This window comes from Canis aureus, chromosome 25, assembly GCF_053574225.1.
Source record: "Canis aureus isolate CA01 chromosome 25, VMU_Caureus_v.1.0, whole genome shotgun sequence".
NCBI lineage: Eukaryota > Metazoa > Chordata > Mammalia > Carnivora > Canidae > Canis > Canis aureus.
In genome coordinates, this window is record NC_135635.1 from 38,892,305 (window position 1) to 38,910,726 (window position 18,422).

Here is an 18,422-nt window from a genome sequence, read left to right on the forward strand (position 1 = left end):
CCAGGCACCTAGAACACAAGATATGCTTGCTGCAGTCCAGGCATCCCTTCTGACAGGATGACGTAGGCATGCATTTAGTATAACCAGTTTCATTGGGTCTCATTTCTCTCAGGACTGAGATCTCGTAGAGAAGGCACTGTTGTGGGCTCCAGACCCTGTTATAGGGAATGATGGGCTGGAAAGGCGTTGCTCAACTCAGGGCTGGCAGGCCATCTCCAGGTAGCACCCTGTACTCCAGAGCTGAGGGTACAGAGTCAACATTAGCCTACTTGCCCTCCCCCCAACCCCAATAAAAATCTTCTTTGACATTTGAGGAAATACCATGTACAATCTTATCAAAGATGAAAAGGAGGAAAATTTGAGAGGCTACCAATCCATCTGGGGCTCACAATGAATGTGACAGAGAACAACACGGTAGTCAAGAGAACAGATCTAAGAGCTAGACCATCAGGTCTTGACTCACAGCTCTGCCACATACTCTGTGTGTAATCTTTGTTAAAAAGAAAACCACAGGCCCAAAATGGCATCCCTTTGGCTGAGTTCCCAAACTGCATCTTAATAGCTTATCTAATTGCAATCTCAATCTCCCCAGAAATGTAGTTTTAGCCAATCAGCCAGGAATATTCTGATCCAGACCAATGAGTCGGCCACCCAGCCTCTCTCCATCCCTGAAAAATGAGGAAATCTACCTAAAGCCCCCTGCTCATCCCCCTAAGGGAAAGCTACCTTGCCTGGAACAATGCTTTTCTTTTGCTAGTAACTTTCCTATCTCACCCTCCTTCCTATAAAAACCTTCCATTTCGCTCAATTCCTTGGAGCTCCTCTCTGCTTGCTAGGTGGGATGCCGCCTGATTCATGAATCATCTAATAAAGCCAATTCAGTCTTCAAATTTACTAGGTTTTTTAACACCTTGAATGGATTTCTTAAACTCTCTGTGCCTTGGTTGCCCCTTCTATGATAAGAGGGTAACCACTATGCCTGAAGAAGAGAGTTTTGGTGAGGATGAAATGAGTTGGCATTAGTAAATGATATTATGGGGTGCCTGGGTGGCTCAGTCAGTTAAGTGTCTGTGTGTCAACTTGGTCATGATCCCAGGGTCCTGGGATTGAGTCCCATGTAAAGCTCCTTACTCAGCAGGGAGCCTACTTCTCTCTCTCTCCTGCTCCATCTCCCCCTGCTTGTGTGCTCTCTCTCTCTCTCTGTCTCTCTTTCTCGCAAATAAATCTTTAAAAAAAAAAAGTAAATGATATTATAAGTGCTAGCTCATAGTAGTACACAAAAGTAGTGGAAAAGTAGTATTAGGGCATCTTTCTACATCCCATCCCAGGAATCACAGGACTTTAGAATGTGCGACTAAATTATTTTACCCCTAGCCTATCAGAAATCCATCATGGAACCACATTGGTGGCTCAATGGTGTGATGAGAATTGTTTCCACTCAGATGCGTGCCTTCTGCAGTTGCCCCTCTCGTCTCTGTTCCTGTTCTACTGATCACGAAATTGTACCTTAGTATCTACAGCCTTTCATTAATTTATTTATCTGCCCATTTTGCTTCATAAGTTCCAGTGTGCTATAAAAGCTCTATATCTAATTTACCTCTATATTCTCAATGCCTGGCTATTAAAAAATCCCAAGTTATATTTAGTAAATTATATTAAATGAATGCATAAATAAAATGGCACTCAAGCAGGTGTTTTTCACAAACCATCTCAACTAAAAAGAACTATTTCAAGAATATCATTCAACTCCATGTCATAAGAGTTTCACATTGCAATGCAAATGCTCATCGCAGTAGCATTAAGTGCTATTCTATTAATATATTTCATATAATGCCATTAAATGGTATGAGTGAGGGTTCAAAACAACACAGTGGGGACGCCTGGGTGGTTTAGCAGTTGAGCATCTATCTTCCTTTGGCTCCTGGACTTCCAGGATCGAGTCCTCCATTGGGTTTCCCACAGGAAGTCTGCTTCTCCCTCTGCCTGTGTTTCTGCATCTCTCTGTGTCTCTCATGAATAAATAAATAAAATCTTTAAAAATTAATAATTTTAAAGAAAAACATACAATGTTCCTGCAATGAATACAGTAAATCCCAAATTCCAGAAACCAAAGCAGCCCCATTCCCAGAGCAGTGATAAGACTGCCAGTTTTAAAAACACACGGATGCTGCAGGTCTCTTTGTGTACCCCAAGATACAGAAGACAAACCACAATGTATTGACAGGTGAAGACTTGAAGCCTCTTAACCTAGCCTTAATCAGATATGGCTAAGTTAGCAGGATGTTACATATTTATCACTTGGTACATTTCCAATTAAAACCACACATGATTGTAACAGGAAGAAAATTTTGTTACAAAAACTATTAATTCAACATCTTCTATATGGAACACAAAATGTAGAAGTAAAGAGCAGAAAGAATTTTGTTTTTCTACTTAGGATACCAATTTGGCCTTTTGGATCATAAGATAATGCAGTATGTTACAATAGTATTGTAACATAGTGTTACTACTCCTAACTTACCCATGAGAAAATGGCTTAAGAGGTTAAGTAATCTCTTTTCTGAAAAGTTAATAATTAAACTTTCTTGCATGAGAGATAGTTCATCAAGAGCTATCAGAGTGACCAAGATGCAAAATATTCCAATTAAGATATAAAATATTCCTTATGAAAAATAATAATAAAATGTTCCTTACGAGTTAAAAAATATCTATGCAACATTAAAAAGAAATTATTAATTGAGTTGTTTCACCTAAGCATTAGAGCTCCACCTCACCCATTCTGTGCTCCTTATGTGGGTGGTGCCAGGATTTAGGTAAGGCTGCTTTAGCAAACCCATTTTGTTTCAAGGGACAAAGGCATGAGCGGGCTCAGGTCCAGTTCATGTTTATTCAGCATTTCACAGTCTATGGGCAGCAACATCTAGCAAGGAGCTTAGCACTGAATGGGTCTCATGCATTACTCCACAAATCCAGTTCCTGATGCACAGAAACTAAATCAGATCAAATCTGTTAAATTGAAGACAAGCAGACGTAAAGTGGAGAACAACGACCCTTTCTCCACTGCCATTAGGGTAAGAAGCCCCCTGGGGGACACCTGGATAGCTTAGCAGTTGAGCATCTGCCTTCAGCTCAGGTTGTGATCCTGGAGTCCTAGGATCAAGTCCTGCATTGGGCTCCCTGCAGGGAGCCTACTTCTCCCTCTGTCTATGTCTCTGCCTCTCTCTGTCTCTCATGAATAAATAAATAAAATCTTGAAGAAGGAGGAGGAGTAGGAGGAGGAGGAGGAGGAGGAGGGGAAGACGCCTTCTGGTCCCAGACACCACCTTTGGAAGGAGAAAGAGGAAATTCTTCCTGAAAAAAGAAAACCAACTCCAATCAAGGATCTCAATCTAGAATCAGCAAAGTATTTATTGCACTGACTCTGAGTGAACTTCAAGAACACATTTTAAATGAGAGAGTATGAGTGAACTTTATGGAAATTTTTAATCGACACAAACCCCCCTTGCCAGTGAGCAAGATGAAATCAGTTACAAAAATAGAAAACACTACATTTGTGTATATTTGAGTCCTAGAGGACATTCTCAAGTCCATTAAAGATATATAATTCCCAAATCTTACTGAGATTTTTTTCATTTTGTATATTCTTTCATCATGATAAGTGTACTCTTTAACCCCATCCTCTACTTCCCCCACTTCTCTATTTCCCCCACTTCCCTCCTCCCCCACACCTCCCTCTGGTAACCAGCAGTGTGTTCTCTATAGTTCAGAGTCTATTTCTTGGTTTCTCTCTCTCTCTCTCTCTCTCTCTCTCTCCCTTTCCCTTTGTTCATTTATCTTGTTTCTGAAATTTCACATGAGATCGTATGGTATTTGCCTGGAGTTCCCTGACCAATATATTTCAAGTAGCAATATACTCTCTAGCTCTATTCATGTTGTTGCAAATGGCAAGATTTCATTGTTATTGTGGCTGAGTAATATTCCATTGTGTATATATACCACACTTTCTTTATCCATTCATCTATCAATGAGCACTTGGGCTGCTTCCATAATTTGGCTATTGTAAATAATGCTGTGATAAACACAGGGGTGCATGTTTCCCTTTGAATTCGTGTTTTTGTATTTAGGGGAAAGATGCCCAATAGTGTGATTCCTGGTCAAAGGCTAGCTCTATTTTTAATTTTTTGAGGAAACTCTATCCTGTTTTCCACAGTGACTGCACCAGTCCACATTCCCACCAACAGTGCATGAAGGATCCTTTTTCTACACATCCTTGTCAACACTTGTTGTTCTTTGTGTTTTTTTATTTTAGCCATTCTGATAGGTATGAGGTAATATCTCATTACAGCTTTTTTTTTTTTTTTTGGTAGTTTTTTTTTTTTTTTAAGTCAGCTTTATATCCAACATGGGGCTTGAACTCACAAGTCAAGTATCACATGACTTACCCACTAAGCCAGCCAGTTATCCCTGTCACTGTAGTTTTGATTTGCATTTCCCTGATGATGAGTGATGCTGAGCATCTTTTTGCCTGTCTGCTGGTTATATGTCCTCTTTAGAGAAATATCTATTCATGTCTTATGCCCATTTTTAATTGGATTACTTGTTTTGAGGGTATTAAGTTGTATCAGTTCCTTATATATTTTGGATACTAATCCCTTATGATAACAATATCATTTGCAATATCTTCCCCCATTCCATAGGTTGCCTTTTAGTTTTGTTGATTGTTTCCTTCATTTGCAGAAGCTTTTTATTTTGATGTAGTCCCAACAGTTTATATTTGCTTTCATTTCAGAAGGCATATCTAGAAAATTGTTGGATGGCCAATGTCAGAGAGACTACTGCCTGTGCTCTCTGCAAGGATTTTCTGGTTTAGGTCTCACATTTAGGTCTTTCCTGAGTTTATAAATGCTCCAAGCCATCATCTCTGTGAAGCACTTTCTGTTTCTTCCAGCCAGAAATCACTGCTGTGACTGTGACTACTGCACGAACATGCTTACTGTCTCCAAATTGGAAACTTTTTTAGAGAAGGGACTGTGTCTTATTCTTCAGTGTCTCTTTAGGGCCAAGTAAGGGTGCATAGTAAGAACTTAATATATATTGAATAAAGAAATGGATGCATGAACAAAGGATGAAAAAAAACCCTACAGTTTGTAACTACTGGGGTTCATGGGAGCTAGGAACCAGGGAAGACCACAAATCTGACAAATCACATTCAGCACAGACTAAAGTAGAGGTAAGAAGTTCGAGATCCTATCAGTCAGAGGAATCAAATATAAAATGACTTCAGTACCTACTCCGGGGAAAGTTCAAATGATGTTCAATTTCTACACAAAGCTGTACCTCACAAGCTTCTCCAAGAAAAAACTGACATCATTGTTATCAAAAGTTTGATTGAAGAATATAACATAGACAGTAAGATTCCCATCAAAGATCTCTTTTGCTAGGCGCTAATGACTAGTTCTGGCCAATGAAGTGCAAGTAGTGTCCCATATGTTTCTTCCCAGTGGAGGCAATGGGAAGCCCAAGTACCACCTTCTAGTCTCTCACTTTCTTCCCCCAGAAGCTATATGTTCCAGATGGTATATCAACAAGATGGCAGAGCCTTCAGTCAGCCTGGGCCCCTGATTTACTGAGGAGAGCAGCGCCCTCCACTGACCAGGGTAGATTTGTAGCACAGTGATAAGTCTGGTGTGTGTGTGTGTGTGTGTGTGTGTGTGTGTGAACTACTGAGATTTTTGTGTTCATTTCTTCCAGCCACATAAGGTAGTCTATTCTGACTGATGCCAAGGAGAAAAAAAGATTTGGAAAGAAGGTGGAATCTGCCGCATGAAGAAGGCGCTTCTTCATAGTTTCCAGAATTCCTCCTGTGTATTCATCCAGAATTCCTCCTGTGTATTCATCCCAAGCTGCCCTCTCAGATCTGCATGCTTCCTCTGTTGGACTTGTTGGTTTCCAGTTACCAGTTCTGATTAACTGACAACTAGATTAAAAACCCTTTTAAGAGCAACTGGACCTGGACACATCTCTATCCTTTTACATCTCCTTTTAGCACAGTCTATGCCAAAAGTCACACTCCCATTTCCCTGCTTTTGTCTCTTAGCATCTTGACCTTAATCCTTAGCCATCTCTCCTGTCTTCTGGGTTAGTCAATCCATCACCTTTGACTTTATTTTCATCCTTCCACATTCCCATGCTTTTCAACCTCTTCAATTCCTTCTTGGTTTCCTGAGCAAACCTGATCCCTGGATTTAGGGCTCCATGCTCAGGCTTTCATTACCTTCTTGGCCTTTGGGTAAAAAATAATTTCCCTGAATTACTCCTTTTCCTTAACTCAAGAAAATGGCACATTCAAAACAATTGAGCACAGTGTTGGGTCCCCTGCCAGGACTTTGTAAGGGCCCCATGCAGTGCGAGGCCATAAAGTCAGGCTTCTTAGCTTTGTGATTAATCCACCTCTGGTGGGAGCTTATGTAATTAACAATTCCAGAGCAATTTGAGTTCTTGTAGGTAGTGATTCTTAGACTTAAATCCAAGGTTATTGCTAGCACAGTTTGCTCTCTGACCCAGAAGACAGTTCAAAATAAAAGGAAAGCAGAATCTGGGCATCTGAGCCATGTACGGCTGGCACTCAGACTTCAAAGCTACATGCTCCCACATTGGTGCACTGTTGCACATGGAGCTTTGATGCAGCTTAACGTCCTGCATGCAGACCTGCTTGGAAACCCTGAAAATATAGCCAAGTGTGTTCTTCCTTTTAACATCTAAAAAGTCTGTAAACAGTTTCTCTTTTCCTTATCATTGAATCCTTCCCTATCTGGGCATGCTTACTAAGACCCCTGCAGGCTACAGACTGCTGAGGCCCTGCAGGGCCATAGGGTGGGATAAAGCCTATACCTGCTTTATGCCCCATTTTATCTCCTAGGTACTGCTACCAGAGTGCTTGAAATTTTAAACTCATTTATATATGTGCCACTTAATCTCCTAAATTAGATTTTGAAGGGAGCGGCTCTGTATTTCCAATGTCTATAACTTACTAGATGCTCAACTAATGTTTATTGAATGAATAACACTTTGCTGGACTTTTAAGAGAAATGATCTTGTGTAGAAAGAACTATTTTCAAGAACATTACTTAGATGATTAATATTTTAGCTTCAAGGACATAAGATTTGAGCAATTAATAAAGTAAAATCCATTTTTTAAGAACAGAAGGAGCTTACCACTCACGAATGTATCAGCAGCAGCAAATGCTGCCAATCTCTCTGTCTCCAAAGATACACAGGACAAACCACAATATACGAACAGCTGGAAACTTAGTAAAGAAGAGATAGGATATTTATATGTGTATATATTTATCATTTGGCTGCTTTTCAAGTAAAACCACACAGGAATATAACAGGAAGAAAAGAATATTACTTAAAAGGTTCTGCAATTCTGTTTATATGACATAAGGTGGAGATGAGGTACAGAAAGAATTCCTTTGCTTAAGAAAACAGGGTAATTAGTCTTTCACATCTTGAAAGGAGAGTCCTCTTGAGCTGATCTTGAAGGATACTGTAAAGACCAAGACAACTAAATTGTTCTACACAGTAAATTACCAGTAGGAGTAACAACAAATAGAAGAGGAGCCAGAAGGTCAGACTGCAGGAGTAGATGTATGTGTCTAACAGATTTCTATGAGGAATTTCCCAGGAGATTCAGTGGCTCCAAAAGTCTGATCCTCCCTGACCTGAAACTGCTGTCCTGAAGCGGAAAGAAATCAGTCATTCAAAAATGAAATTAAATGGTCATCTGCAAACCTGTTACTACATATTACCCCATCAGCTCCAGTAATGTAACAGGATATCCCCTTAACAGTAAGAAGGGAGGAAAAGAAATCAAAAGAAAGTATGGAAGAAGACCAAGAAATAGGGACTTTTATGCACTCATCTGAATAAGACTCTGCAGAGAAAAAGGCAACAGTGTAGAAAAATTAATAGATCACCTCCTGTTGCATTCTCTGGATGTCATAGTTGCTCATGAAAAATTATAAGAAATTTGAGTCCTTTTTGAAAATGAAGTGTTGCATGGCTTTCCAAATGCTAAAAGGCACGCTGGCTTTTCTATGTTGGCTTTTCGAAGATGGGTAAACTGTAATATTAATAATATATATAAATTTATATATTTGTATATATCAACATAGCAGCTTACCTGGTCAAAACACTCAATAGAAAATACCAAAGAATACACCATCATGCCACCCAAACTGTTAGCAAAATGGTACTTGGTGGGGAGGGAGGAGTGTCAAGGAGATTCAGTACAAATAATTATGGTGCGAAAAATAAATTATTAGAGAAAAGGAATTGTATGGATGAAGAAAAGATGAAGATATTGGGACACAAAACAAAGCAGTTTCTAGAATCCAACTAGAAACCCAGAGCCATTTATTATATGAATTTATTGGAGTGATTCCTTCAGGAATTTTCCCCATTAGAAACAGTAGAGGAGAAAACCCATTGAAATACTCACATCACACAAAGTACATTTTTATTTATTTATTTTATTTATTCATGAGAGACACAGAGAAGGAGAGAGAGAGGCAGAGACACAGACAGAGGGAGAAGCAGGCTCCATGCAGGGAGCCCGACGTGGGACTCCATCTTGGGTCTCCAGGATCACACCCTGGGCTGAAGGCAGCGCTAAACTGCTGAGCCACCCGAGCTGCCCCAAAGTACATTATTAAAAGAAAGTTGTATTCCTCAAAGGAGAAAGAAGGAAGATCTGTGAATGAGATGGTTAAGATCATGGAAAGTCCTTTGGCACCACCTGCTGTTGGTCCAGGGTTGGCAATCCCAAATGGTTTGGATTCCCTACACAGCTGATGTTTTTTCTTCTTATTATTGGAAAATCTGCATATATTTTGTTCTTCTGTTGGGTCATTTATTCAAAGAGATAGAGATTATTTGGTTCTTTTTTAAACTAAAAAAAAAAAAAGTGGTACCTTGAACTAGCTGTTTAAACTGAGAAGAAGCAAATAGCAGAGAATGAGGCCTCCAGGATGAGTTCACCTCCCTTTGAGTCTTGGGTATGATTTGTGCTTTCTTCTAACATGATCCAAACAACTTAGGGTAACTTGACCTGAGAACCAGCAGAAAGTAAGAGAATTTCAAATATAAAATGGTGGTAGTAGGAGTTTTTGCCGCCCAGTAGTGGCTGCCAGATGTTGTTAGTGGAGTCAACACAGGAATTTTAACTGATAAAGTTTGTATAGGGAAACTTAAAGGAAAAGTGGTTTTTAAAATTCTGTCCTCTTGAGGGTGCCTGGGTGGTTCAGTCGGTTAAGCATCTCTTGGTTTTGGCTCAAGTTATGGTTTTAGGGCATGAGATGGAGTTCTGTAGTAGGCTCCTCGCTCAGTGAGGACTCTGCCGGAGATTCTTTCTCCCTTTCTGTCTCTGTCTGCCCCTCTCCCCTAATAACTAAATAATTTTTTAAACTCTCCTCTTGGAAATTTTGTAAATTATTTGAACATTTTATCAATTTAGATAAGATACTAACCCAACTTGAAACAAACAGGTTCTTTCTTGGTGACATTGGAGATAATAGCCATTCACCAGGGACCAGGAGATGAGTTCCCAGGCTACCAGAAGACATTGGCTACAGTAGAGCTTAGAGGAGAACAAAAAGATATAGCCCCAGTGGCAGCCCTTCATCAAGACAAGGGACCTGCTGCTTAGAGAACAGAAAAAACGTGTGGTTACTGGAAATCCTAGAACAAGCTGTTTTAGGTGTTTTATTCTGAGAATGTGGATAGGGTTTACCCCCAATTCAATTATTTCTTTTCTTTTCCTTTCTTTGAAATATAAGCATATTATGAACATCTAGAGTTACCCTACTTCGATAATTGTCATCTTTTGTTTGAACAAGTAAAGGTTTGCTTTCCCATATGAGTGCCCAAGAAAACTGAAAGATGTTGAGCAAAGAACCCAAGATGATTTCAGGACCCCAAGGGAACGAACCTCAGCCTTTTGATTCTGAAACAGTGTCTGCTGTCTATTTCTAGAGGAAAGAAATGGGTAAATTGAATAGACCCAGCCAAAGGAAACTTTGGAGATTCCAGGTCTAAATTCCTGTCAACTCCTAAAAAAATAAAATAAAATAAAATAAAATAAAATAAAATAAAATAAAATAAAATAAAATAAAATAAAATAAAAATAAATTCCTGTCAAATATACTATTATATATTGAAAGATATTTTATTGAATACCTTCTGTTGGGATTCCTAGGATCTTGAAACTCAAAAATAGGAAGTTATGATGGCAAAAATAAATGAGAATTAAATTTTAATGCAAGTTACCTTGGGTTACAGTAACTGAAGTGCGAATTTCAGATATACAAGATTTCTTTTTTTTTTTTTTTTAGATATACAAGATTTCTATATACATTCCTCCAATTTTTCCCACAGTATAATATAAAACAGAAAATGTGGCATTATAGTTTATGTGAGACTTTGGATTTTTCTAAAAGGCTAGATTAAACGAAACCTACTAAATTACTTAGATTTGCCTTAGAGATAAAGATAAGTTGTTACCTTTGCTATTATTTAACAGCATGTAAATGTATATATGTGTGCAAATGAGTGTTTAAACAATTTTATGTAATAAATATTTAAATTTAATAATTGAAATAATTAGTATCTTTATAAAAGTTTTCTTAATCTTAGTCATTAGCACAAATTATGTAAACTGCAAAGTTACCCTATATCCACAATCTGAGCAAAATTTTAAGCTGCCACATTTCTCTGATAAATTCAAAGTATCAATAGTAATTGTATTGTTCACTGAAGCTAGCTTCAATATAAATCTATTCCAATTTTAGTATATGTGCTGCCGAAGCGAGCACTTCAATATAAATCTAAAATCCCAAATTACTTTAGAACTTTGGAATAATACAATATGATAATAGTTAGTTAATAGTCTGTATTCATTTGAAAATTTCTAAAAAATAATAAAAAAGAAAAAAGAAAAAAAGAAAATTTCTAAAGACATTAATGTACCTATTCATGTTTTTTAAATGTAACATTTACAATTTAAAAAAAAAGCTCTTGGCAAATGGAGAAGCTTCTGTAAACTGATAAATTGTTTTTACCACAAAAATTATAGCAAAATCATTCTTATCTGTGAAAAGTAGGAAGCACTGAATGTACTGAGCATTCATTTTTAAGTTTTTTTTTTTTTTAAGTTATCTCTACACCCAATGTGGGGCTTGAACTGAACAACCCCAAAGAGTCACATGATCTACTGACTGAGCCAGCCAGGTGCCCCAAGAACAAACTCTTTTATTAAATATTCTATTAGAGTCTCTAGGTGGCACAGTATGATAAGAACAGAGTAGTTACAAGGATTAAAGAGAAAGAAATTAAAAGGTCATTGATTTTATATGACATGATTGTCTAGGTTTGTTAAAAATCTAATACTGAAAAATAATCTAATACTGTCAGATTAATTAAACCTGCTGAATTCATAAGAGATTTTGACAATTGGATATAAAATCATCATACAAAAAAAATCAATTGCATTTTCATACACAAGAAATAGACAATTTTAACATATAACTTAATAAGGACAGTAGTAGTAACAATAAGAATCTCAAGTACCTAGAAACAAATCTTACAATTCTAAAACCTTACATTAAAACAATAACAAAGATTTAAGTAAAACTGAAAGATATTTCTACAAGTTTCACAGAAGAATCATTGTAAAGATGTCAGCTCTCCCAAAATTGATCTACAAATTAAATGTCATCCCAATTAAAATCTCAATGGACTTTCTCATGGAACTTCGTAAACTCATATTTATAAATATGTATTTACATATATATACATTTATATATATATACGTACATATATATATTTATGAGCAAAGTCTCAAGAATTTGTTTTTAAAAACTTAAAATGAATAAACTGAGAAAAGACACTCTCTGAAAGGAATAAAGACTATGACAAAGATAATGAAGGCAAGCGGTCTTGGCACAAGGATACACAAAAAGATAAATGAAGCCAAATAGAAAGGCAGAAATAGATCCACATGTATATAGGCTCTGGATAGATGACTAAAGGCAGCATTGTAAATCACCAGAAAAAGAAGTCGTTCATTGTATGGTGCTTGGGTAATTAATTATCCAAATAGGGAAAAAATTAATTGGGTCTTTACCTCACATAATATGTAAAAATCAACTTGAGATGAGTTAAAGTTTTTTTTTTTAATTTTTATTTATTTATGATAGTCACAGAGAGAGAGGCAGAGACATAGGCAGAGGGAGAAGCAGGCTCCATGCTCCGGGAGCCTGATGTGGGATTCGATCCCTGGTCTCCAGGATCGCGCCCTGGGCCAAAGGCAGGCGCCAAACCGCTGAGCCACCCAGGGATCCCGAGTTAAATTTTAAATGTAAAAATCAAAGAATTAAAACTTACAGAATAATATATAGGATATTTCTAGACCTTGAGGTAGGCAAGGACTTTTTAAATTTACACACAAAAAGCACTACTCATTTTCCTAAAAGAGTGAGAAATTCACCTACATTAAAATTTAAGAATTTCTGTTAATCAAAAAATACCATAAAGTTAGTGAAAAGACAAACTACAGACTGGGAAAAGTTTTTTGTAATATATATGGATTAGTCTCTAGAACATATAAAGATCTCCTTAAAAATCAGAAATAAAAAGATAACCCCCTCAAAAAAAGATAACCCAATGGGAAAATGTGTAATAAACATAAATTAGGCATTTCACAGAAGGGGAAATATGAATGGCCAGTAAGCATGGAAGGATGCTCAATCTCTTTATTATCAGAGAAATACAAAGTAAAATCACAACGCAATGCCATTTCAAAATCACTGTAATGTAAAAATTAATGTCTAACAATACCAATTTAGAGAACAAGTTGGAATCCAACAATACTAGGTGTGGGAGTGATGTAGGTCAACAGGAATTATTATACACATAGACAGGTGTATACGATAGAATGGAAATTGGCACACTCACTTTTGAAACAATTCAGCATTAATAAAGTAATTTATAAACAATTACTTTATAAATTAGACATTCACAATTCTACTCCTTGGCATATACCCAAAAAATCACTTGCACATGGGCATATAACCAAAAATCCTTTGCACATGTGCACGAGGAGATAGCTACAAGAATACTTAAACAATGATTGCTCAGTATAGCCAAAAGTAGAAACAACCTGTTAATCAACACAAGAATGAACAAATAATTTGTGGTATATTTGTAAACTGCAGCTGTATACTGAAATATGAATGAGTCTGAAATACTACTGTTAAATGAATAAAAGCAGATCCCAGGAAACTACAACAGAATGATACTATTTTTAGAAAACTAAAATATAGTATATTGTAGTATTAATAAATACTACATGTAGTATTTATTACATGTAGTAATAAATGTAGTATTGTTTACAGAACCATGCATGTGTGATAAAAAAGTATTTTTGTAAACAGCAGCATAGTGGTTACTTCTGAGGAAATGGCAAGGAGAGAAAACAGAGGAGAAGCACAGTTTCAAGGTTACCGATAATATTCTGGTTGCGAAGTTGAAGGGAATGACTTTCATTATTGTGCTTTGTAAACTACATGTTAAGTGTGTTCTTTGTATCAAAAGTTATATAATAAATGATTTGAAACAATGATCAAGAAAGGTTCAGTTACAACTTAGTAACTGGTGGAATGTGGGAGTGAGGGGGAGTTGGGAACTAAGGTGCCCAGTGTGGGGAACTGAAAGGGAATGATGGTTTTCATAATAATAACTCATTGCATTAGTCAGGAAAAGCTAAATGTTGAAAAAAAAAAAAAACATCACACTAGACCCTTTATGAGAAGGACTTGGGCCAGACTCCATTTACTTCTGGCTTCCATTCACTCCCCAGTATATCAACCAAGGTCCTAACAGCATTTATATCCCCTGAAAATCAGGGTATTCTTTCCCTAGTGTACAATTACTCTGGTATATGGCCATAGGTCCCTTTAGAAAGGATTTGAGAATATTTATTGAGTATACTTTTGGTGGCATAGCAAGTTTCCTTTTTTTAAAGGGAACTACCATCTCTTTCAACTACTAACTGACACAGATCTGGAACCTGGGCAAAGGATCATGATTTTCCACTGTAGCAGCTGACATGAGTCCTCTGCAATACTTTCACTGGCTACCCACCTCTTACTCTTAGGAACACCATGGACTATTAACCTTCACCACAGTTTCCTAGGAGTCAGGGTCCCCTAATTCCCATTCCAACCTTACCATTCACTATGGTAGTTATAGCCACCTTGCTCTCATGCCTAACTGCTTCCCTACAGCCTCTGCTGCTCTAGAATCCTATCATCCTACTGACACTAGAGAACCTAGTCTTATACAGGACTCAGTATAGCTTTTTAATCAAGTCTTGAGCCCAGGGACATTTTCTATTATTCATTTATTTGAATTTTTTCTTCTTTTGGAAGTGGTCTAAGTTCTGTATATTAGATTTCCTAGATCTGTTCTCCTAATCTTGTCTTTCTCTCATTTTTATTTCTATGTTTTTATAGGTATCTATAATTTTTCTGTATTTTCAGACCATTAGTTTAGGTCTCAGCAGTGATCATCCTCTGTTTCCCTATTGCATTTTTACTTAGATAATCATGTCTATCGGCTCTAGAAAGTCCTTTTTGTGCTCTATTGGCATTTTCTTGAGAATTCCTGGTGGGGGGTGGGGGGGCGGTGCTGAGGTTCTCTTCTAATTCTCTTTATCATTTGGCCATGGGCTATGGTTGAGTTCAACGCCCCAATACTCTCCTCCTCCCCACCCTGTGTAAGTGAAAGTAGGACCAACGCTAGTGCAGCACCCCAGGCACCAGAAAACAGTTCATCCAGATACAGTGGCCTCTGCAGTGCTACTAGTGGTCAAGTCAATCACTGCTCATAGTCAGTGTGGTTCCGTGCCACTGTCACTGTATTGTGCTTCTCTCCTATGACACAGAGTGTCAGGGGCCCCTCACTATATGCTTATAACCTCTCTTGCCAAGCTGCAGCTTGCAAAGAGCTCTTTCGCATACTGCACAACTGCTGACACCCAACCCCTGGCACTAAAGAGTCTCTGTGCAAGACACATTTCCCATTCCCTGCAGAGGTCCCAATCCAGGAGCTGTGTTCTCCCTTCTATAACAAAAGCAGCTGGGGCACCTGGATGGCTCACTTAAGCCTCTACCTTTGGCTCAGGTCATGATCCCAGAGTCCTGGGATCAAGCCCCACGTCTGGCTCCCTGCTCAGCGGGGTGTCTGCTTCTCCCTCTTTTGCTCCCTCTCTCCATGCTTGTTTACTCTCTCATTCTCTTTCTCTATCAAATAAATAAAATCTGTAGAAAAAAAAAAGCAGCTGAATAAGGTCTCTGGCTCACTCACTCCATGGCTTTGTTCTAAAAGAGAATATACCCTTAAGAGTCTCTCCTTTAGGGGTACCTGGGTGGCTCAGTCAGTTAAGTTGTCTCTTGGTTTCAGCTCAGATCATGATCTCAGGAGCCTGGCTGGGATTGAACCCCATGTTGGGCTCTGCACTGAGTGTAGAGTCTGCTTGGGTTTCTCTCTCTCCCTCTCCCACTGCTCCTCCTCTCCACACCCTGCTCACACACACTCACTGTCTCTCTCTAGAAAAATAAAAAATAATAAAAATTTTAAAAGTGTATCTCCTTTAGCAGAACCCTCCAGAAAAGTATCTGTCCCATAGCCTTGACTCGGGATATGTTCTCTTGACTGAGGCACAGTGGGGAAGGCACAGTGACCAAGGATTTCAATTCAACTTCTCCAGTGGATCATAACATTTATCTCCATATGTGTTTGACTCCTTTGGAATTTCCTAATTCTCACTCAGCCCACATTACCAGTATGGGGTATGTATTCAGGTCTTTCAACAAGCATCGATTAAACTTCTATGTCATGCACAACTGTGAGAAGTCAGAAGTTAAGAGACAGCATATCCTAAGAAAGTACACTTGGGGTGGCTGGTTGCCTCAGGTACTTGAGCACTCAACACTTGATTTCAGCTCAGGTCATGATCTCAGGGTCATGGGATCAAGTCCCACATCAAGCTCTGCATTGGCTCTGTTCAGGGCGTGGAGCCTGCTTGGAATTCTCTCTCTCCCCCTCTGCCCCTCTTGCTCCCTACTATAAATAAATAAATAAATAAATAAATAAATAAATAAATAAATAAATAAATAAATAGATAGGAGGGAGGGAGGGAGGGAGGGAGGGAGGGAGGGACAAACATTTGTTTTAGTGATAAAGTGTTGTAAACAAATGAAATGAGAAACTTACACACACAAACACAAAGCTATAACAGTAATCCAAGAGACATGATATGCTCATAAACAAAAGTAATAGCAAAAATACAGAAACCAAAGAACCCTTGTGAGCCATATTGAGGAGGGAGACACTGTGGGACTGGGTGACTGAAGAAATATTACAGGAAAATAGTCATCCAGATTCACTCACTGTTTTCTCCCATGACATCCCTAGGAGTGTACAATATGAGGAACAATTTTTGGAAGAAAATTCCAAAAGTATTGGATGTAAGGTAGCTGGGGGACGTCCAAATGGAGGAGATAGAATATAAGTGTACAGTGTATCTAAGGCCCAGGATGAGATCTAGGTTAAATTATCATTGACATTGATTATTTTTAATTTTTATTTATTTGTGATAGTCACAGAGAGAGAGAGAGAGAGAGAGAGAGAGAGGCAGAAACACAGGCAGAGGGAGAAGCAGGCTCCATGCTCCGGGAGCCCGACGTGGGATTCGATCCCGGGTCTCCAGGATCGCGCCCTGGGCCAAAGGCAGGCACCAAACCCCTGCGCCACCCAGGGATCCCCTATCATTGACATTTAAATGATAGTTATAGCCAGAGGGGTAGATGAAGCCAACAAAGAATCCTATAAAGCCAGAAAAGCAGGTAAAGAACATTCAAGGAGCAGACAGACATAGAAACCATAAAGGAGACTGAAAAGAAGTAGAATCTGGGACGCCTGGGTGGCTCAGTGGTTGAACTTCTGCCTTCAGCTCAGGGCATGATTCTGGGGTCCTGGGATCAAGCCCCATATCGGGCTTCTTGCATGGAGCCTGCTTCTCCTGTCTCTGCCTCTCTCTCATGAATAAGTAAATAAAATCTTTAAAAAAAAATAGACTCTTAGAAGAGAAAAATAGAGAAAAGGGAGAGGATTTAAAAGAAAGAATCATCATCAATGTAAGCCACTGAGTACAATCATATAGATTGTGCACTGCACAACACTGGCTAGCAGTGGACCACATGGACATTTATGGTGCCTCCAAGAATTGTGCAGTGGACCACCTGCACAACCAGGTGTGGCAGTGTTGTCTTGGGATCAAATGCCACAGTTAGGTCAAATTAGATCAGATATGTCCATTAGCTTTGACAATAAATGTTAAGTCACTGGTGACCTGAGCAAAGCATTTCAGTGGTTGTGGTGAGTGCAGGAAAGAGTAGAGAAGGACATGAATGGAATGGACCTGGAGGCAGCAAGTGTGACCAACTCCCTGAAGAAGCTTGGCTATGAGAAACGAGGAAGATACTAGCAGGGGTGGGTCCATGCTGAGAAAGGGTTATTTCGTTTGTTTGAGTGATCAGTGGATCAGTTAGATTTTTATTTTATTTAGGATGGGAAATAGTTGAGCGTCATTACTTAACGAAGGGAAAGGGCCAGTTGGGAGGGAGAAATTAGAGATAAAGCACAGGTAAGCAATTCTGCCAAGACCGAAAGTTGAAAACCAGAATAAGCGGTTATCCTTGAAGAGGAGGATGATAGTTGTTACCCTGAAATGTAGTAGGGCAGGAGGAAGGACCTCACAGATGCGAGTGGAGATGAACTTATAGGGGGCAAGTGAGAATATTCATACAGTGTTTTCCTAATGACCTTCCAGGATCTCTGCTGAGAGAAAAGAGAGGGAGTTGCCAAGTAGAAATCTGCCAAGTAAGGACTCTAAGTACAAAGAGGGAATTTAATCATTCCTAGGCAGAAAGAATAACCTAAAACTTACATTTTTAAAGTAAGTGCTTAGGAGCACTTGACTGGCTCAGTTGGTAGAGCATGCAACTCTTGATCCCGGGTCTGAGATGTGTTTCTGGCACTGGCTGGTTCCCGAGGAGAAAGCAGCGGTCATGGCAGCTCTCATGGACTGGGCTGGGCCCTGACCTCCCCAGATTCTGTCGGGGCTGCTACCTCCTCCCGCACCATGATGCCTGCCCAAGCATGGACAGGTTGTGGATACTTGAACCCACAACGGGCCCAGCAGCTGAGAGGGGCACACCAGCTTTAATCAGTGTCAGTAAACTCTTCAGGGCTTCTAAAAAAAAAAAAAAAAAAAAAAAAAGCCCCACACTGGGTATAGA

General features: G+C 38.8%; 1 protein-coding gene across 2 annotated transcripts in view; it reads right to left on the reverse strand.

Annotated features, from left to right (window-relative positions):
- Positions 1 to 10,092, reverse strand: part of LOC144297296 (antigen WC1.1-like) — a 52,018-nt gene extending 41,926 nt beyond the window's left edge. The window contains exons 1-2 of one of the 2 annotated variants that reach the window (XM_077871204.1): positions 9,531 to 10,092; positions 8,976 to 9,112 (exon numbers count right to left, since the gene is read on the reverse strand). The gene's annotated coding sequence lies outside the window, so the exon portion shown is untranslated. Of the gene's footprint in view, positions 1 to 8,975 lie in introns of both variants that reach the window. The other variant, XM_077871205.1, reaches the window with a different exon arrangement.
- Between the last annotated feature and the right edge of the window lie 8,330 nt (positions 10,093 to 18,422).